General features: G+C 40.3%; 1 protein-coding gene across 1 annotated transcript in view; it reads left to right on the top strand.

Moving 5' to 3' along the window:
• The first annotated feature begins 1,831 nt into the window (after positions 1 to 1,831).
• Positions 1,832 to 22,427, top strand: part of LOC150090872 (uncharacterized) — a 108,097-nt gene continuing 87,501 nt past the window's right edge. The window contains exon 1 of the mRNA XM_090380459.1: positions 1,832 to 1,953. The gene's annotated coding sequence lies outside the window, so the exon portion shown is untranslated. The remainder of the gene's footprint in view (positions 1,954 to 22,427) is intronic.

Genomic DNA, 22,427 nt, shown 5'->3' with positions numbered 1-22,427 from the left:
GATTGTGTTCCCCAAATTCCAGTTCTGCATTCCTTATATCTGTGCGACACCACGTCTCTGATATCCCAACAATATCTGGCTTTGATGTTTTGAGCAATACCTGAAATTCATCAAATTTATTTACCAAACTCCTAGCATTGGTGTACACGCAAGTATACATATCCTGTCTATCGTTTCTGTACATATTCCCCCACACCGTGTGGAAAAGGCATGGGTTCGAATCCCCTCGAGGAGGCGAGGAATTTTAATGGGCTTTTTTCAGTCCGTGGCTGAGTTAGTCGGTGTCAGGCGTAGATAGCAAGGTTTTTCTCCCCAGTAACTGGGGTTTTTTAGTCCAGCAAAACAGTCTAATCGATCATGGAACATACGCAATTTACAGACACAAATACGGGTTAATGTATTTAATTACGTGCAACCCTAAAATAATAATTTGATTTTTTTTTTCTGTACAGATTGTGTTCCCCAAATTCCAGTTCTGCATTCCTTATATCTGTGCGACACCACGTCTCTGATATCCCAACAATATCTGGCTTTGATGTTTTGAGCAATACCTGAAATTCATCAAATTTATTTACCAAACTCCTAGCATTGGTGTACACGCAAGTATACATGCAACTGTTCCTATTCTTAGCTACCCTAACACAACCCATGTGTTTACTTGTGCCGCAATGACTCCCAGCATTCTCTGATATATCCTGCATATTGTTTACCAGACTGCTGCTCATTCCAATAGAAGCAGCGCAAGAATTACTTTCACCTCTGCCAGTGGCTACTGTTAATCTATTAGTCCTTGTATCCCCCCAAGCTAGCAGTTTTCCGACCCACCTCACACCGCCTTGATAGCATCACCAAATATTCTTGCACCCTTTCTATTTAAGTGTATCCCATCCCTGTAGAAGCAGTCTCTCCTGTTAACAAGTACAGACCAGGCTGAAATAAATTCTACCCCTTGAGCCTTGCACAATCTTTCCAGGGCCGAATTGCTTCTCTGTTGTTGCCTAGAGCTTGATGTCATCTATGTACATCAGGTTGCTGAGGGTGTACATGTTCCTTCTTTCTTTGAAGTTGTATCTGGACTTGCTGCTGTTGAGCATGATAGATACATCAGGTTAATTGCTAGACAGAGCCACAGTGGGGTCAGGGCATCTCCCTGAAAGATTCCTCTCTTGATCTGGGATTGTTATGGTTCAGATGTTCTCGACCTTCAGTATGCTACCCCAGTTTGCCATCGTTGCTCTTAGGTAGTGTGTCACTATGGGATTGACTTAGTAGAAGTTATGCGTGTCTATGCCATCTATGAGGCGCATAGTCGAAGGCTTTGCAGTAATGAATGTAAGCTGTGTACTGATTTTATTATTATTATTATTATTATGATTATTATTATTTGCCATATGGTGCTAGGAAGTTTGAGTCTTATGCTGCTGAGTCTGCGCGGTAGCACAATGGTATCGTCATCTTCCTCCCCACAATGTGTGGAAAAGACCCGGGTTCGAATTCTGTCGAGACGCTAGGAACTTTAATGGGCTTTTTCCATTCCATGCCTGAGTTAGTTGGTCGCAGATGGGAAGTTTTTTCTCCCAGAAACTGGGTTTTTTTCCCCTACAGAAAAACAGACAAATCAACAAGAGAACACACACAATTTATAGACACAAACACTGGTTTATGTAATGAATTATGGGTGGCCCTTATATAATAATAATTTTTTGTACCAGTTGCAAAAAAATTGTTGCACGTACCATTTTCCGAAATTTTTAATGTGTTGTATTTTTGCTTAGATGGCGTAAGTTTATTTATTTATTTTTTTGTTATATGTATTTTGTTCATTTTGAAATGTATACCTGTAATACTGCGTTTACTACAGCGAAGCAAGAATGTAATACAGTAGTTATATTTCCAATTTTGGCATTTCGTGTGTTTGCGATGTAATCTTTCGGCACGTAATAATTTGCAGAAGTGAGTGTTAGTAGTTCATATCTAGTTATTAGTTCATAGCTCATAAGAAAGGCTAAGTTCTGCAAATTGCATCGCCTGGAGAGTAGGCACCTGCGAGCTGATCTGATTGAGGTGTATAAGGCCTTGAATGCTGATGGGATTCTTCCTCTTGCTCAGATTAAGAACCTTAGGGGTATAGATTCAAATTGAGGAAAGAACTGTAGAATAGACGTGCAAAAAATTGCCTTTAGCCAGCGGGTGGTTGATTGGTGGAACAGACTTTCATCTTTTGATGTGGAAGTTGATAGCCTAAATAAATTTAAGGCTGAGGGGGAGTTTTTTTTTTTTTGACTGATGCTGCATAAGCTTGCTTTCTTGCATCGTATGCTAATATATATATATATATATTCTGTGGCATATCACTGGCTGAATCAAAAAAATTACGATTTCTGATGAAACTTAGGTTACATATGTATTCTGTGTTCATTTTGGCTGCTCAAAATGTTACGTAGTGATTTCGATGGACAACTGAACATAGTGAAAAAATGTAATCCACCGCACACCCCCGGCACGTTTTACAATTTCGTTTCGGTATCGATGGAGTTTAGTTTTTTTTTTTTTTGCCTAAAAGAAATGACGCCACAGGGTAGCTAAATTTTGTAAGAGTAATTAGTAATACACGTTTTATTTAATTTATTTTTTATTGAGTTATGGTTTTATGGAGTAAAGCTTTCTTCTGCATCATGTTATTCAATATGATGTTTATGGCCAAAGGGCTAGTTTGTTGTGGCAAAGTGAAGTTATATTGTGACTTTTTAAACATTTCCGTAAAAAAGTTAAGCAGTTACCGTTGATGTTTTCAGTACCGTCAAGTTGCATTTTAGGTTTAAAGTTGCTATCAGTACAGTTTTATTTATTTTTCAGGGTTATTCATACATCATTCATACATCATTTTGCAATGTTGACTACAGCTTGTGTGGGTTAAGGGTCATAACGATGCTTCTATTATATATTTCACAAGTTTTATAATTCGTAAATCACATTTACTTTCCCCAGACTTCTCACCTCGTGCCTCTGTAGCCAGGTGGGAAGGAGCAGCAGTGCGTAGCACACGCTTCTTGATTAGACCGGGGTTCGAGCCTGTCACCACCAAATATGGAGGATGCGGAAAGGTCAGGGAATGACCACCGTATATCCCGGAGCAATATGGCCTTAGTTGCTAATGCTCCTAAAAACCAAATAACTAACTAACTAACTTCTCACCTCAGATATAATTGACTCCATTACTATGCAAGGGACACTTGAAACCACTACCTGGCTTGACACCAAGTCCAAGATCCTTGATGAATTGGTCATTGAGGACCACCTCTACCCTAACAATCTCAGAGCTCAGATAATTGAAGATGACAATCTCCACGCTCCCACTGGACAGGAAGATGACTCCACTAACGTGGTGGTTGTTGAAGCCATATGCAAAATCAAGCTGGGTAAGGCTACAGGCCTTGACCTGATTGAGGGCGAGGTGGTGCAGCGGGTCTGGTCAACTACCCCAGAAATTCTTATGGATCTATTTAATTCCTGCCTTTGTGAGGGCTGCTTCCCAGTCATCTGGAAGCACGCGAACCTCAGACTCATCCCCAAAGTGGCCACCTCCTCAAACCAAACTGCTGCTTGTTGTCCAGTTGCACTTCTGACTCTGGGGTTCAGGAATGACTTTTCTGACTTTCAATCAGGTTTCAGGATAACAGGGTCTCTTCTCCAAACCAGTTTTGGCTTCATACCAGGGTGCTCTACAACAGATGCTCTATTATAGCTTAGCAAGAAAGGGGAAGAATCTGAATTCAAATATGATTTGGCAATTTTTGTTGATTTCAAGGCAGCGTTCAATTCAGTTCGGTGGCCTAGTGTTATCAGCTGGGTAAGACAAGCGGAGTGCTCACCAGAAATCTACAACAGTCTCATCAGTTATTTCACTGGCTGGACACTATCAAGACCCTCTTCCATAGCATAACCAGGTCCACATCTAGAGGCTGCCCTTAGAGTTCCATCTTAGGCCCGGCTGTATGGAATATGGTGCTGGATGAATGGCTCTTCTAGCTTATCTCCCTGTTCACCTACACAGATGATCTTGCCATCCTCGTTGAGGGTCCTACTCAGGCTACCCTTGAGTTGCAGGCAATGACATCCTTTCTGCTCTTGCACATAGGACAGAACTACATAAGCTGACTATCTCCACCACCAAAATGAAGATGCTCTTCATCAAGGGAACTACTGGACATACGTAGACCTCCAGTTATTTTCATTCAGGGTGTATTCCTCAAATCCCTTGTCACAATAAAATATCTTGGAGTTATATTGGATCATAAATGGACATTTATCCCACACCTGGATTACATCAAAGCTAAAATAAAGAAATATGTAGAGATGATCACTAGGTTCACTTGCAAGGATGGGACTCAAAGGAAGATCCCTCAGTCTCATGTATGCTGCTGTTTTCCCCCAATAACAAGTTATGGTGCTCCCATCTGGTTTCGCAGTGTACACAGAATAACATTTGCAAACAAAGTCAACCAAACCCAGTGGCATTTCTTATTACGTATGACCAGGGCTTGCAGAACTACATCCACTCAGCAATCTCCCTATAGATCTCTACATTGCCTTCTGTGGCCTCTTACATGCAGCAGGGTCTAGCATTCACACTAATTTTCTCAGTATATCCACCCTTGCAGAGGACAATCATTTTTTGGATAAGAAGAATTTGTGGTCAAAATTTACCAATTTATTACCCTCTGGTCCTCTGGATGCAAAGGCAAAGCCACCAGAAAATTCATTCCTGCCATTAGCCACTTAAACAAACATACCATGGCCTGGTTTACTCCAAACCTGGAAACCACTTTTATGTTGGCTGGCCACGACTCCATTGAAGTCCATCTCAAACAGCTTGGCCTTGCTGAAGATGCCATCTGCCTGTGTGGTGAGAGGGAAGACTAGACCTACCTCCTGCAAGGCTGCACAGTTTACCTTGATCTCAGACAGCAGCTACTTCTCCAGAACAACCTTCCAGCACTTAATTTATCTCATATCCTAACTGGCAACAAGGAGGCATTCAGTGCCTTCATACAATTTTGTATGGCTCTTTTCAAGCGTAGAAGAAATCTTCTGGCCACTGCTCCCACTCCTGCAGTCCTACCAGCTCCAGAGTAGACCACCTTTGCCTGAATCCTGTTCTGTTCTCTCAGGCTGAACTTCAACTTCGTGCTTACCCTGTTGGGGTTGAATCTCTTGCTGACACCACTGTGCTGGAGTGGGATTTCTCCATGTAGGCTCCTCCTTGTTCCTTCATTCTCCTCTTTGGGGTGCCATCCTCTGTCATCATCTGGCACTAACTCCTGTCTGTTTTTATCACCTCTGTTGTGTACTGTTGCTGTCCTCACTCACCTGTCTTTTAGTCCATTGCAGGATGAAGGCCCCTCCAGCAACTTTCCAGTTCCTTCTGTTTTGTGCAATGGCCATCCATTTACTACCCACAAACTCATGAATTTCATCTGTCTATCTCCATTGTTGTCTTCCAGGTTTTCTTCTAGCTCTTCTTGGATATCATTCTGTTATTTTCTAAGTCCATCTGTCATCATGTCTCTGAGCTATGTGTCTTGCTCAAGACCATTTTTGTTCTTTAGTTTTGATAAGAATGTCCTTTACTTGACTTTGCTGCCTAATCTATGTGTTTCTCTTCTTATCTAACAGTCTGATTCCCAATATAATTAGTTCCATTCTTTGCTGTGTAGTTCTCAGCTTCTCTTCCATTCTTTTGTTGAGTGCCTAAGTTTCACTTCCATAAGTTATAGTGGGAAGTATACATTGGTTCATTTTTTTATGTTTCAGACAAATTGGGATAGTGCTCCTCGGTATGTGACTATATTTCGTGAATGCTATCCATCCAAAATTTATTCTTCTCTTGATTTCTAGCTATTTATCATTATTAAAACTAATGACTTGTTCCGGATAAGTATATGACTCTGCCTTTTCAATTACTGTTCCTTCAATCATTATATCTCTTTCTGTGGCATACTTGTTCATCATTGTTTTTGTTTTAGCTATATTCATCTTTAGTCCAAAATCCTACTAACTTTGTTTAGTAAGGATTCATCTTTAGTCCAAAATCCTTACTGAATAGACCACAATGTTATCTGCAAATCGTAAATGGTTTAGGTACTCTCCATTCAAGGAAGCTTTAAGAAGTTTAGACTTTTTGCTTTCAGCAGTAAACAACTCTGGAGATATTGTTGAACTCCTTTCTCAAATTTAAATTTGCTACTGTTTTTGTCTAGTCTAATAAAGCAGGTAGCATTCTCATATATTTTCTTTAAGATTATAATATATGGGGTATCTATGCCTTGTTTTTCCAGTGCCCGAAACATTTTCTTATGCTGTATGGAGGCATTTTCAAATGCCTTTTCATAATCCACAAATGCTAGGCATAATGGTGTTTTTTATTCATTTGCTTTCTCCATTAGCTGTGATATATCAGGCTTGAAGTAGCTGAGTGGTCAGGAGCGCGAGTGCAGCAGCACACGCTCTTTTAGTGAACCAGGGTTCAAGCCCGTGACTGCTAAATACGATTAACATTTGTATTGATTGATTTATTGTAATTTCCACTGACCTGGTGGTTTTGCCGGAGTATAAACAAGAACATATTATGTGAAGGTGATCCATAGTTGAGAATTCTGTCCTAAAGCCAGCTTGCTCTTTCGGTTGATTCTCATCAAGTATTCTTTCTAATCTGTTAGTAATGACCTTTGTGAACAACTTGTAGATGTGGGATAACAAGCTAATTGGTCTATTATTTCCAATTTCTGATTTATCTCCTTTCTTATGCAGCAAAACTATGATTGCATTATTCCACTCCTTAGGCGTCACACCTTTTCTAATGCATTTTGTGAAGTCTTGCCAGATTTTGTGTCATGTCTCTTCCTCCCAATTTTAGCAACTCTACAGTAACTTCATCTTCCCCTGGGGCTTTCTGATTCTTCATTTTCTTCAACGCATGTTCTACCTCATCAAGAAGGATATCGGGTATGTTGTATGTGTTACTAATTTGTGATCCATCTTCCCCACTGCTGGCATCATTCCCTCGCGCCTTGTATAATTCTCTGTAGTAGTCTTCTGCTATTTATAAGTTCACCATTGCTATTCTTCAGTTTCTGTATCATTTGTCTTTCTGTATTACTTCTCATGGCTGCTGATTTAAATCCTTTGTTTTTCCTTAATGCTTGTTCTGCTTTTCTTGAGTTAAATCTTCTTATGTCCTCTCTGAGTCTCTTTTTAATGTCTTTGCATAACTCAGTATACTCAATTTTCTCCCTGTCAGTGTTTATTTTGCTCTTAATTTGTTGTCTTCGGTTCATCATGACAAGTGTTTCTTGACGAATTTTTTCTTCTTTGAATTTCTTTTTACCTATAGAGATTTCTTGAGCTTTATCACTTTCTTAAAGTTGTAATATTCCTTGTTTATATCTTGGTCCTGAGCAGTCTGCAGAAGCGCAAACTTGTTCTTAAGTTCCAGTACATACTGCTTTTTCTCCTCTTCTGTTATCTTTCGTATTATTTACTCGAGTCAGTTTTTTTCCTTTCTTTTCTTACATCTATATCAAGTATGCATCTTATCATTCTGTGCTCACTTCCAACATTTACCTTAGTTAGGACGGTAACATCATTCACGATATATCTTCTGTTAGTGAGGATGAAGTCGATTTCATTAATTGTTAATCCATTTGGGCTCTTCCATGTCCACTTTCCGTTCACTCTTTTCTTGAAAAAAGTGTTCATTACTGACATTCCTTGAGATTCTGCAAATTCCACAAGTCTTTCACCTTTCATTTCTTTCACCACTTCCAAAATTTCCTATAGTTCCCCTTTCTGCACTGTTTTGTCTCTTTCCAATCTTAGCATTGAAGTCCCCTATAATGATAGTGTAGTGGGTTTTCTGCTTATCTAGAAGACTCAGTTTTGGTGTACATTCCTTTAACTTCTTCATCATCATGGTTCGATGTTGGTGCGTAAATCATTATAACCTTTAGCTTGTACCTTTTAGAAATCCTGAGTAGTAGTCTTGACACCCTTGGTGATGTGCTTTTAAATTCCAAAATGTCGTTTTTTATATCTTTATGGACCAGAAAGCCAACTCCACCTTTGCTCCTTTCACTGTTTCCATTGGTGTACAGCAGATTTCCACTTGATAAACTTATAAGTGATTCCTTTCTTCTTCTTGTTTCAGCCAAACCGATGATATTCCAATTTACATTTTCTAATTCCTTTTCCAGCTGTAGTATCCTGTCTCCACAGATGAGCGATCTTACGCTGTAACAGGCCAATTTCAGTTTCCGTGCATGGCAGCCTGTTCGTTCCCAGAGATTCTTAGCATCACTAGTGGTGCTAAGTTTTCCCACTAGTGGCCTCTAATTTCCTACTTGCTTGAGGGACCCCTCCTTGTGATTCCCCCTTTTTCTAAATGCTTTTAAATCCCATCCCACTTCCCCAACTTCTTTTCCTGGGTCCTCTCCCTTCTTCCTAGGCAGGATGGGTTCACCTCGGCAGGTTTCCCTCTACTAACCTGGCCTGGCTCCTTGTGCTGTTGACCAATGCTGGAATGTCCCTTCCTGATGGGGGGGTGTTACTTCCAGTAACTAAGAGGCCAGATGAACAACACTGTTCTCATAATACCTACACTACACTCTCACACTCTCATCTGGGCTTGGCAGATTTTGCTTCTTCCCAGTGATACTCTTATGTGGTTTTGTTGGGGACCACTGGTACTGCTGACAGATATACACTATGTCCACTTCAGTCATATAACAACTGTTCCAGCAGATGGATCCTTCACTCCTTATCATCATTTCCACCCTAATGTGTGGAGTGGCTTTCCTACACAGGCAGGTTTTTATGCCACCTGATTTCATCTCCAGGTGTATGGATTCTAGTTTTATATGCTGTCTGAGCAGAAGGAAGAATCCCATTAGTATTGAGCTTGATCAATCCATTGAAAGCCTTAAACACCTCAATCATATCACCTTGCAAGTGCCTAGTATCAGATGCTGCAATTTGCAGAACAAGCCTTTCTTGGTAAGAGCAACCCTTTCCCTTTGTTCTGTTCACCAATTTCATTGCCCATCTCTGCAATCATTCCAGCAGCTCCACATCCTTCCTAAAATGAAGTCTGCAGAACTGTATGTAGTACTCAAGATGTGGTCTGACTATTGCCTAATACAATGGAATAATCACATCCTTATCCCTGCTAGCAAAATTGCTGTATGTCATTGACAAAACCCCATGAGCTGCCCTGAGAGCCTGTCTGCATTGCTAAGAAAGCTTCATATCTGACTGCACAATTACCCCCAGATCTTTTTAACATGAATATGTCTTTAAATTCGGTCCGGTATATGGGGGGGGGTCTCTATGAAAACTCTAGCGACCAAAAAAAATGGCAAGATTTGTCGTGCTTATATCTCGTAAACTATAAATGATAATCTAATGATTTAAATTTTGTAGGATAGAGGGTTTATGTCCGTATCTGAAATGGTGGGTAGTGGGGTTGTGCAGCAGTGAGGGGTAACGCTTCACTTGAACACTGAAAATGGTGATGCTGCGCAGAGTTTGGGCAGTGTAACTTTAGATTGCGAAGAGATAGGACTTTGAAATTGGTGTCGATTTGTAGAGAATAACAGGATTTACAGTATTATTTAGCAATAATAACTAATAAAATAAAATTTTTAAAGTTATAAGCCAATAATTATGCTGAGTTGAAGAAAATTTTCATAATGTTGAAAAAATTGCAAAGGAAATATGAACAGAAATTTATATCATTGGAAAGAAAAATTCAAAAGTTCAACTTGAAGTATATTTCTACATCGCCCACTACTCTGGGCAACACTTGTATATTTTAACCTTTGTAAGAAACATCGATGTAAATACTATGCCATATGTATCTTACTTCTCCTATCATTGGCCTTTGATAAATAACATTATATTTCACTTATAAACACCAAGACTTTATTCATTTACATCTTATCTTTCCTCTAATAACACAAAGATGGATTCATGCCTTAAACGATTGCGGTTGTGTCCCCGTACACAATCCACTCCAATTTTTCATTTTCCATTACTCCGACTATAGTACCACACAGTTGGTACATTACTCTGTGGTTACTTCTACCCGTATGCAGTACTTTGCATTTATCAATATTAAACTTCGGTTGCCATTTCTCAGCCCATCTGCCTAACTTTTCTAGATCCTATTGCAGTAGCATACTGACATTAGTGTCATTAACCACCCTGCCAACCTTTGTATCATCTGCAAACTTGACATTAAGCCTGATATGCCTTCAATTGATAAATATAAAAAAAAATAATGGGCCCTTTCTGTCCAATAATATCTTTTCTGTATACATTGTACTCCCCATATTCAAATTCTGCATCCCTTATATCTGAGTGACACCATGTCACTCAGATTACCATTTAGCATTAGCATCAGTAGAGGCATTTGATGCAAGAAAGCAAGCTTATGCAGCATCAGCCAAAAAAAAAAAAAAAAACCCACTTCCACTTCACCCCTCTGTTCGTTCGAAATACCTGTCCAGCCGTAAACTTATTTAGGCTATCAACTTCCACAACAAGGGATGGAAGTCTCTTCCACCAACCAACCGCCCGCTGGCTAAAGGCAAATTTCTGCCCGTCTATCCTACATCTGTCTTTCCTCAATTTGAATTTATGCACTCTCAGCTGATTATTCTGAGCAAGAGGAAGAATCCTATCAGCATTGAGCATGCTCAAACCATTCAAGGCTTATACACCTCTATCAGATCACCTCACCGGTGCCTAGTTTCCAGACACTGTAATTTGCAAAACTTAAGCCTTTCTTCATAAGAGCAACCCTTTGTTCCATTCACTAATCTTGTTGCCCTTCTCTGTACTCGTTCCAGCAGCTCTACATCCTTCTTGAAATGAGGCCTCCAGACCTGTATACAGTACTCTAGGTGTGGCCTGACCATTGCCTTATACAAGGGAATAATCACCTCATTATCACTGCTAGAAAAATTCCTATATATCATTGACAATACACCATGAGCTGTTCTTGCAGCCTGTCTGCACTGCTCAGAGAACTTCATATCTGCCTGCACAACCACCCCCAGGTCCCTTTCATTCTCTACCACTGTCAGTGTAGTACCACAGAGTTGATACGTTGCTCTGGGGTTGCTATTTCCCATATGTAGTACTTTACATTTGTCAATGTTAAACTTCATTTGCCACCTCGAAGCCCATCTGCTCAACCTTTCCAGATCCTGTTGCAGCAGCATAGTGTCAGTAGTGTCCTTGACAACCCTGCCAACCTTTGTATCGTCTGCAAACTTGGACATTAAGCTTGATATACTATCATCAATATCATTTATAAATACAGAAAACAATAATGGACCCAACACTGAACCCTAAGGTACTCCACTGATAACATTAGTCCACGATGAGCATTGTCCATTGATTACCACTCTCTGTCTTCTCCCCCTCAACCACCCCTTTATCTATAGCAGAAATTTGCCTCTAATGCCACACTGCCTCAATTTGTGCAGCAGTCTTCCATGTGCAACAGTATCAAAAGCCTTTCTAAGATCCAAGTATATAATATCAAAGTTATTCCCTGCATCCAGTTCTTTTGTGACTGCATCATAGTATCCAATCAAATTGGTCAGGTAAGACTTCCACATAACAAAACCATGCTGTGTCTGAGCTATAACTGAAGTCCTGTCTAGATGATCCTGCAGTGCTTCTTTAACCAGTGCCTCCATTAATTTTCCTGGAACAGAAGTTAAACTCACAGGTCTATAATTACTTGTGTCAGCCTTTGATCCTCCTTTGTGAGTTGGGGTCACATTTGCACATCTCTAGTCTGTTGGAACCCCCCCCCCCCCGAGTCCAAGGAAGCTCTCATAATTATGTCTAAGGGTTTGCTTACTTCCTTTGCTGCCTCCTTTAATATAACTGGATAGATCCCATCCACCCCAGGTGCCTTTCTTGTGTTTATCTTCAACAATTTCTCCTCCACTTTACTCTCAGTTATTACAAGATTCTCTAGCTTACTGCTAGAGTTGAATACACCTCTGGCATTCCCCTCACTGAATAACTCCTCATGTGTGAATGTCGATGCAAAATATTCATTTAGTTTGTTAGCTACCTGAGCAGGGTCATCAACAGTTGACCCATCGATATCAAGTGGACCAATCTGATTCATCCCCTTCCTTCTAGAGTTTACATAAGTAAAGAACTCTTTGCTGTTTTTCTTCGCATCCCTTGCCAAGGATCTCTCGTAATCTGCCTTCGCCTGCCTAACCTCCTTTGTAACTTGGTTACAGATCAACTTGTATCTATCATAGGCTTCTGTGTCACGTGTTAATTTGTATGTATCCCATGCATTTTTCTTCTCTGCCATATGTCTCATTAGTTCATCTGACATCCGTTTAGGCCTAAACCTTGAACAGTATTTCTTAGTTGGTATATAAAGCCTAGTAGCTTCCAAGATAAGTTCTTTGAATGCTTCCCATTTTGAATTTGCTGTTAGTAACATCATTAGTTGGTCCCACTGTATAGAATTTAAATACTGTCTCAGTCCATCGTAGTTGCCTTTTACGAAAGCAATAACCCTTCCCTTTACCCCTAATGGTAGTTACCTCTTTGAGTAAAACCCACTTCAGCATACTGTGATCACTTCCACCTAGTTGTTCATTTATCTGCATATTCTTAATGCATGAAGAATCACTACTGATAATCATATCAAGAGTATTACTCCCTCTAGTTGCCTCCCGAAAATGCTGATGTAGTAGTAGTAGTGGCATGTGATGCAAGAAAGCAAATGTATGAGCTTATGCAGCATCAGCCAAAAAAAAAAAAAAAAAAAAAAATCACACCATTCCCTCCAAATGCCTGTCCAGTTCCTCCTTAAATTTATTCATCCTATCAACTTCCACAACGACAGATGGAAGTTTGTTCCAGCAATTAACCACCCGCTGGCTAAAGGCAAATTTCCGCACATCTATTCTACATCTGTCTTTTCTTAATTTGAATTTATGCCCCCTTAGGTTCGTAATCTGAACAAGTGGAAGGATCCCATCAGAATTCAGCGTGCTCAATCCATTCAAGGCCTTATATACCTCAATCAGATCACTGCGCAGGTGCCTAGTCTCCAGCCACTGCAATTTGCAGAACTTAAGCCTCTCTTGGTAAGTGGATCCCTTCATTCCCCTCACCAATCTTGTTGTCCTTCTCTGCACCCGCTCAAGTAAATCTACATCCTTCCTAAAATGAGGTCTCCAGACCTGTACGCAGTACTCAAGGCGTGGCCTGACCATTGCCTTATACAGAGGGATAATCACCTCCTTTTCCCTGCTAGCAAAATTCCTATATGTCATTGACAAAACCCCATGACCTGCTCTGGCAGCCTGTCTGCATTGCTCAGAGAACTTCATATCTGACTGCACAATTACTCCCAGGTCTTTTTCATTTTCTACCACCTTAAGTGTAGTACCACACAGTTGGTACGTTTCTCTGGGGTTATTTCTACCCATATGCAGTACTTTGCATTTGTCAAGGTTAAACTTCAGTTGCCACTTCTTAGCCCATCTGCCCAAATTATCTAGATCCTGTTGCAGTAGCAGACTGCCATTACTGTCATTAACAACCCTGCCAACCTTTGTATCATCTGCAAACTTCGACATTAAGCCTGATATACCTTCATCAATATCATTGATAAATATACAAAACAACAGTGGACCTAACACCGAACCCTGTGGGACTCCACTAATAACATTAGTCCAAGAAGAGCAGCACCCATTGATTACCACCCTCTGTCTTCTCGCACTTAACCATCCTTTTATCCATTGTAGCAACTTACCCTTAATACCATTCTGATCCAATTTGTACAATAGTCTTCCATGCGCAACAGTGTCAAAAGCTTTCCTGAAATCCAAATATATGATATCAAAATTGTTTTTTGCATCCAGTTCCTTTGTAACCACATCATAATATCCTATCAAATTTGTCAGACAAGACTTTCCGTTAACAAACCCATGCTGTGTCTGAATTATTGCAGCAGGCTTGTCTAGATGATCCTGCAATGCATCTTTAACCAGCGACTCCATTATTTTACCCGGAACAGAAGTTAAACTAACTTAATGTAGAAAACAATCATCCAATAAATCTACAAAAGCCTTGCTAGTGTGTGTGTGACCAGCCCCCAAATTCCAGTCAATATCTGGGAAATTAAAATCCCCCATTATAAGATTCTCTGATTTACTGGCCCACTCTATTTCCCTGTACAGTTTCTTATTGTACTCATCAGAGTCATTAGGCCTATAGCACACTCCTACTCTGAATTTTGATCTCCCACTGCTTATGTCACACCAAACTGACTCGACACTGCACTGTCCAGCGATGTAGACTGGCTTCACTTCCTTGGATTTTATGTGTTTCTTAACTAATAGCATAATCCCTCCTCCCTTCCTATCCTGTCTATCCTTTCTGTAGACGTTGTACTCCCCAAATTCCAGTTCTGCATTCCTTATATCTGTGTGACACCACATCTCTGATATCCAACAATTGTTACTGTTGCTACTGTTAATCTATTAGTCTTTGTCTCCCCCCAAGCTAGCAGTTTTCCGATCCACCTTACACTGCCTCGATAGCATCAGCAAATATTCTTGCACCCTTTCTATTTAAGTGTATCCCATCCCTGTAGAAACAGTCTCTCTTGTTAACAAGTACAGTCCAGGCTGAAAAAAATTCCAACCCTTGAGCCTTGTTCAATCTTTCCAGGGCCGAATTGATCGACAAGGCTCTCATCATATACTCCCTCCTATCGTGTCTGGGCAGAATTGCAGACACTTGCAAATTCAATCCTAATTCACGGCTTTTTTTCAACAGTAATCTGTACTTGTTAAGTAATTCTGCCGGTCTCCTACTCTTGATATCATTAGTGCCAACGATGTACGACTATATCCCCTTTTGTGCCCTTAAAAGATGATATCCGCTCTACAACGTCATCAACCTTTGCCCCCTGGCAGACATACCCTGGTCCTGTTCCACCTATCCTTTTTACAAAGCATGTTCCCCGTTTCTCTGGCAGTAGAGTCACCAACAACTACTAGTTCCTGTGGGACCAGCGCATTCTGCCTTGGGGGTTGCCGCTGTTTTGCGTGATGACCAAGTGCAAGCTCTGGTTTTGATGTGGGCAGCTGAGAGCATGATGGGCCCCTCAGCTTAGTTCCTTCGAGGGTATTCACCCTGGCCTTCAAGCTCTCATATAGGCCCATAACAACGCTGAGTTGTTGGTCTGATTTCGATACACTCCTTGCATCGCGCACACACAAAGACATCCCCATGGCAATATCATGTCCCGTACCTGAATGCTCCACAAACATCATGCAAGCAGTGCATTTTAAAAGACTGTGATTCAGAAGGCAACTACCTCCCCTCAGTTCTCCTCTGAGCCACAGCACTTCCATGAGCTTGAGCCTTTTGCTTTTGCTGCTCTGGTCTGAATCATGATTTCTATTAATTTCAATAAAATTTCAATTTCAGTTCAAAATTATAACCCTAAACTTGTATACCAACACAGTTATAACGGTATATATATTTTTCAGTGTCAAGTATTAATTATCTACGAGTTCCCTTTATATAACTTCCGTATCAGTTATGTATTAATTAATTATGTTACGTTTGTAATCTAAGTCGTTATATGTATTTAGTTAAAAGTGCAGTTTAATTCACAACAAAGTTCAACAAGTTTAATAGATTCTACCGATCAACTGACAATATTATAGCCTATACTATACTAACACTATCTAGTACGGTATATAACGTATCGTATGACAAAGGTGGCAAAGTTACGAACGGTAAATCTACAGACACTTAGTATTAATTAACTTTCAAATCTTGCTGTCTCAATTCAGAATAACTAACGATCCTTACTAGGTCTATAAGCTACTTACAGAAAATAATTTGATGTAAAAAATATTCAATAAAGTGGCTAAATGTGGCTAAAAAACTTCTCGTTTAGCGGAGTTACAACTTGTAACATGTGGATTTGATACCCTTACCGATACTTTTATGCAATTACAAGGCCGAGTAAAGAAGAAATACACCAGATTAATCAGAAAATCACAAAATAATGCTATACTACTAAATTTAAATCAAAAGTTTTAGAAAAACAATAATTTCAAATCAAAAAATAAGAAAAATCCACTTCGCGGCTTTGAACACGTCTGGCTCCTACTAGCCTCGTCAGCAGACTCCAAGATAAGTGACACCATGTCTCTGAAACAATGTTTGCATTTTATGTCTTGACCAGTACTGCAAATCCATAAAATTTATTTACTATACCCATTGCACTGGTGTACATGCATTCACCTGTTATTACTCTTAGTAACCCTAGCCTTTCATTTACTGCAGTTGATCTTTGTTTGTTCACTTGGAAGGCTGAAGAAAATCTCTATGAAAGCAATCACTTCCACATGATATCCACCCCAATAACTAGCCCATGCCACCTGGCTGGGATTTTGCAGTGGAAAATTGATCAGGCTGGCTGCAGTGCATTTAAACATCTGGTGATGTTCAACACTGCCATGATAGTTAGTCAATGAAGGTATAAAGTGTATCATGCAAAGTATTATCCAAGCTGCAGCAGCTGAAATTCTAGAGACATCCACTTAGTTTCTACTGTTTCCAAAACCATGGTAGAATGCATTGCATAGTGGACATAGTGTAACTGTGAGCGGTGCCAGTGGTCACCCACAAACCGCAAGGTGTGTCTGTGTTGAAGGAAAGCTTTGTGAAGGCCAGATGGCCGTGTGAGTTGCGTAGGGTATAGGTTACTGTGAGTTGTGTGTAATGATGTAAATCTTGCCACTTAGTTACTGAGAGGCCTGATCACCATGGAAAGTCTTCCAGCATCTGTCCACTGGCATGAAGAGCTGAACCATTAGGTCATTAGAGGGATGCCTGTCAGGGATAACCACTCCAGCAGAGCTGGGAGAGAGTGGGCCCAAGGAACGAAATGGGGAATTTAACTAAGAATTGGAAAAAAAAAGGCGGGGAGAGGTAAAGAAGGATATAAGAATATCCCTCTAGGTGAGCAGAAGGATGAGGCCGCTAGTGGGGAGGAATCCTTAAGGAGGGTAAGAGTAATGCTGTGAAAGGTTTAAAGTATGTAGTTTCCAGACAGTCCTGAAGGCAAAGGTCAAGCAGTGAAGTGTGTCCTGTCTACCATTCTCAGACACCCATAATGGGAAGGGAACTTAGGGTTGAGGCATAGGCATTATTGATGGAGTGGAAGGTGTGAGAAGTCGCCGAGATGGCATGTCACGAATTCCTCCTACTCCAAAGAGGAGGTTATCAGCAAGTGTGGAAGGATGACCCACTTTAGAGATCCCATGCTGAAATTTTGGCATCAGCAAGTTGTCTTAGCAGTGGTACGTGGAAAGCAGATCCAAGACAGAGCCACCAGGTTGTCAATGAAGATTCTGTATCTTGGGTGGCTGGATAGCCACAGCATCAGGTGTCCTCTCCTCTAAAAGAAAAGGCATAGCAACAAGGTACAGAACAAGGAATGAGGGATACTTGAACAATATCATACCACGGCTCATCTAATAGCCTTCAAATGGACATGTGCCAATGTAGGTTACAGTCATAAGGAATCTTGGATCCATTTTACACATTCCAGTTCCATGGTCTAGGATAAAGTCCAGGCAAATATGTGTTTTTTCCTTCACTGATTCTAGAATATAATGGATGCACAATTGTAGACCTAACTGGAACTGTTAAAGTGCCGATGAAAACGTCTTAATCCCCAAACTTTCTGGTTGCGAAATTAAATTTTGAACAATAACCATTATGGTTATCTTCTAATGGCTCTGAGGCTTACAATCATCCATTTACTGTGCAAATTTAACACTGCACTATCTCCTTTTGGTGAGTATAGGACCATCCATTCAGACTACACAACATCTTTCATCAGAATCTATGGATTACAGAATCTATTTTGAAGAGCAGTTTCTGAACTCCTGGCATAAGACAATTGTACTTGTCTGACTGAAACCAGGAAAGGATCAAAAATCCTGAACAACTGCCATCCTGTTGCTCTGACAGACCAGCTGCTTGTGCACAATTCTGGAAAGAATGATCAGTGTCCATCTTGTGTGGTATTTAGAATCAAATGACTTCCTATCCACGACTAAGTGTAGCTTCCAAAGGAACAGGTCAACACTTGACCATTTAATAAGACTGGAAACTCTGAAATGCAAGTACCTGGTGTCAGTTTTCTTTGACATGGAAAAAGCACATGACTCAGATTGGATATTTGGAATCTTTAAAAGATGTTCTTAACCTTAGGCTTCAAGGTCATCTTGTTGTCTTTATTACATATTTCTTTTCAAACTGATTCTTCCAAGTTTGTGTAGGGTACACTCTCTTTTAGAATGATCTTTGATAACAAAAAGGTCACTTTTTGTTATCAAAGATCATTGTAATTACTGAAAAACTTTCTCCATCTGTGAATCCAGGTATAAACCTCAGCTAATATCAGCATGCTGCGGTGGCTAGACATACTCCAACACTAAGCCATACATATTGCTACTGGAGCATTTAGACAATTTCCACTACAGAGTTTATATGTCCAAGTAACTGAACCACCATTGTTGCTTATACATCAACAGTTGTCTTTACAATGTGCTCTTAAAGTGATATCACTGTGAGATCACTCCACTTAGCTATCATTTTTGAACTATGATGAGAAGGCAAATGCAAGGTACTTTATATGGGGAGCAGTAATCCCAGATTAACGTACCAACTGTGTGGTACCACACTCAAGGAAGTGGAGAATGGAAAAGAGAATGGTAATTGTGCAGTTGGGTATGAAGTTCTCTGTGCATTGCAGACAGGCTGCCAGGACTGCTCCTGGGATTTGTCAGTGATATACAGGAATTATAATGTTGTATAAGGCAATGGTTAGGCCACAGCTTGCATACAGGTCTGGAAGCCTTATTCTTAAGAGGCAAGACTTCAGTTTTGCAAATTGCAGCATCTGGAGACTAAGTGGATCTCAGATGAATTAATGAGGCTCATGGCAGAGAAGAAAAATGCATGGGATGCATATAAATTATCAGGTGACACAGAAGCCTACGGCAGATATAAACTAGTCTGTAATCAAGTCACAAAAGAGGTTAGGCAGGCAAAGGCAGATTACAAGAAATCTTTGGCAAAGGAAAACAGCAAAGAGTTCTTTACTTATATGTAAAATCTAGAAGGAAGGGGATGATTCAGATTGCTCCACTTAACATAGATGGTTCGACTATTGATGATCCTGCTCAAGTAGCTGATAAACTGAATGAGTATTTTGCATCTACATTCACACGACGAGTTATTCAAGGAGGGGAATGCCAGAAGTTAACCAAACTCTAACAGGGAGCTAAGTGATTTTGTAATAACTGAGAGCAAAGTGGAGAAGAAATTTTTGAAGTTAAACATAAAAAAGGCGCCTGGGGTGGATGGAATCTATCCAGTTGTATTGAAGGAGGCAGTGAGGGAAGTTAGCAAACCCTTAGCCATAATTATGAGAGCATCGAGTCAGGGGAGGTCCCATGGACTGGAAATGTACAAATGTATCCCCAATTCACAAACTGGGTTCAACAGGTGACACAAATAATTATAGACCTGTAAGTTTAACTTCTGTCCTGGGAAAATAATGGAGTTACTGGTTAAAGAGGTGATACAGGATCACATAGACAAGACAGCAGTAATTGCTCAGACGCAGCATTGGTTTGTAAATTGGAAGTCTTGTGTGATCAATTTGATTGGATACTATGATGTGGTCACAAAGGAACTGGATGCAAAAAATAATTTTGATATCATATACTTGGATTTCAGGAAAGCTTTTGGTACTATTGCACATGGAAGACTGCTGTACAAATTGGAGTGATATGGCATTAAAGGCAAGTTACTACAATGGATAAAGGGATGGTTGAATGGGAGAAGGCAGAGAGTAGTAATAAATGGACACTGCTCTACATTGACTAATGTTATTAGCAGAGTCCCCCAGGGTTCTGGGGGACTCTGCTAATAACATTAGCATGCTGGGCCCATGGTTGTTTTGTGTATTTATAAATGATATTAGCATTAGTAGACGCATATGATGCAAGAACGCAAGCTTATGCAGCATCAGCCAAAAAAAAAAAACCACTCCCATTCCCCTCCATTCGTTCAAAATACCTGTCCAGCTGAGCCTTAAATTTATTTAGGCTATCAACTTCCACAACAAGGGTTGGAAGTCTGTTCCACCAACCAACTACCCGCTGGCTAAAGGCAAATTTCCGCACATCTATCCTACATCTGTCTTTCCTCAATTTTAATTTATGCCCTCTCAGGTGATTATTCTGAGCAAGAGAAAGAATCCCATCGGCATTGATCATGATCAAGCCATTCAAAGCTTTATACACCTCTATCAGATCACCTCGCTGGTGCCTAGTCTCCAGACACTGTAATTTGCAAAACTTAAGCCTTTCTTCGTAAGAGCACCCCTTTGTTCCATTCACTAATCTTGTTGCCCTTCTCTGTACTCGTTCCAGCAGCTCTACATCCTTCTTGAAATGAGGCCTCCAGACCTGTATACAGTACAGTAGGTGTGGCCTGACCATTGCCTTATACAAGGGAATAATCACCTTCTTATCACTGCTAGAAAAATTACTGTATATCATTGACAAGACACCATGAACTACTCTTGCAGCCAGTCTGCACTGCTCAGAGAACTTCATATCTGCCTGCACAATTACTCCCAGGTCCTTTTCATTCTCAACCACTGTCAGTGTAGTACCACAGAGTTGATACGTTGCTCTGGGGGTTACTGTTTCCCATATGTAGTACTTTACATTTGTCAATGTTAAACTTCATTTGCCACCTCGAAGCCTATCTGCTCAACCTCTCCAGATTCTGTTGCAGGCATAGTGCCAGTAGTGTCCTTAACAACCCTGCCAATTTGTATTGTCTGCAAACTTAGGCATTAAGTTTGATATACCATCATCAATATCATTTATAAATACAGAAAAAAAAATGGACCCAACACAGAACCCTGAGGAACTCCCCTATTAACATTAGTCCGCAATGAGCAGTGTCCATTGATTACCACTCCGTCTTCTCCCACTCAACCATCCCTTTATCCATAGCAGCAATTTGCCTCCAATGCTACACTGCTCCAATTTGTGCAGCAGTCTTCCATGTGCAACAGTATCAAAAGCCTTTCTATGATCCAAATATATAATATCAAAGTTATTCCCTGCATCCAGTTCTTTTGTGACTGCATCATAGTATCCAATCAAATTGGTCAGGGAAGACTTTCCCTTAACAAAACCATGCTGTGTCTGAGCTATAACTGAAGTCCCATCTAGATGATCCTGCAGTGCTTCTTTAACCAGTGCCTCCATTAATTTTCCTGGAACAGAAGTTAAACTCATAGGTCTATAATTACTCGTGTCAGCCTTTGATCCTCTTTTGTGAATTGGGGTCACATTTGCACATCTCCAGTACCTCCCCTGAGTTCAAAGAAGCTCTCATAATTATGGCTAAGGGTTTGCTTACTTCCTTTGCTGCCTCCTTTAATATAACTGGATAGAATCAATTTCTCGTCCACTTTTCTCTGAGTTATTACAAAATCATCTACTTCACTGCCAGAGTTTACTTCACCTCTGGCATTCCCCTTCCTGAATAACTCATGTGTGAATGTAAATGCAAAATATTCGTTTAGTTTGATAGCCACCTGAGCAGGATACTCAACTGTTGAACCATCAATATCCAGTGGACCAATCTGATTCAACCCTTTCCTTCTAGAGTTTACATAGGTAAAGAATTCTTTTCTGTTTTTCTTTGCATCCTTTGCCAAGGATTTCTCATAATCTGCCTTTGCCTGCCTAATCTCCTTTGTGACTTGGTTACAGACCGGCTTATATCTATCATAGGATTCCATGTTACCCATTAATTTATATGTATCCCATGCATTTTTCTTCTCTGCCTTATGTCTCATTAGTTCCTCTGACATCCATTTAGGTCTAAACCCTGAACAATATTTCTTAGTTGGTATGTAAAGCCTAGTAGCTTCCAAGATAAGTTCTTTGAATGCTTCCCATTGTGAATTTGCTATTGGTAACATCATCAGTTTGTCCCACTGTATAGAATTTAAATATTGTCTCAGACCATCGTAGTCGCCTTTACGAAAGCAAAAATGAAGTGGGATTTACTCAAAGAGTAAATCCCACTTCAGCACACTGTGATCACTGCCACCTAGTGGTTCCTTTATCTGCAGATTCTTAATGCATGAAGAATCACTACTGATAATCAAATCAAGAGAATTACTCCCCTCTAGTTGCCTCCCGAACATGCTGATGTAGAAAACAATCATCCAATAAATACACAAA

The sequence above is a fragment of the Mastigoproctus giganteus genome, chromosome 1, assembly GCF_048544385.1.
Source record: "Mastigoproctus giganteus isolate SK-2022 chromosome 1, ASM4854438v1, whole genome shotgun sequence".
Lineage (NCBI taxonomy): Eukaryota > Metazoa > Arthropoda > Arachnida > Uropygi > Thelyphonidae > Mastigoproctus > Mastigoproctus giganteus.
The sequence above is the reverse complement of the archived record's forward strand: the minus strand, read 5'-3'. Positions and strand labels throughout refer to the sequence as shown.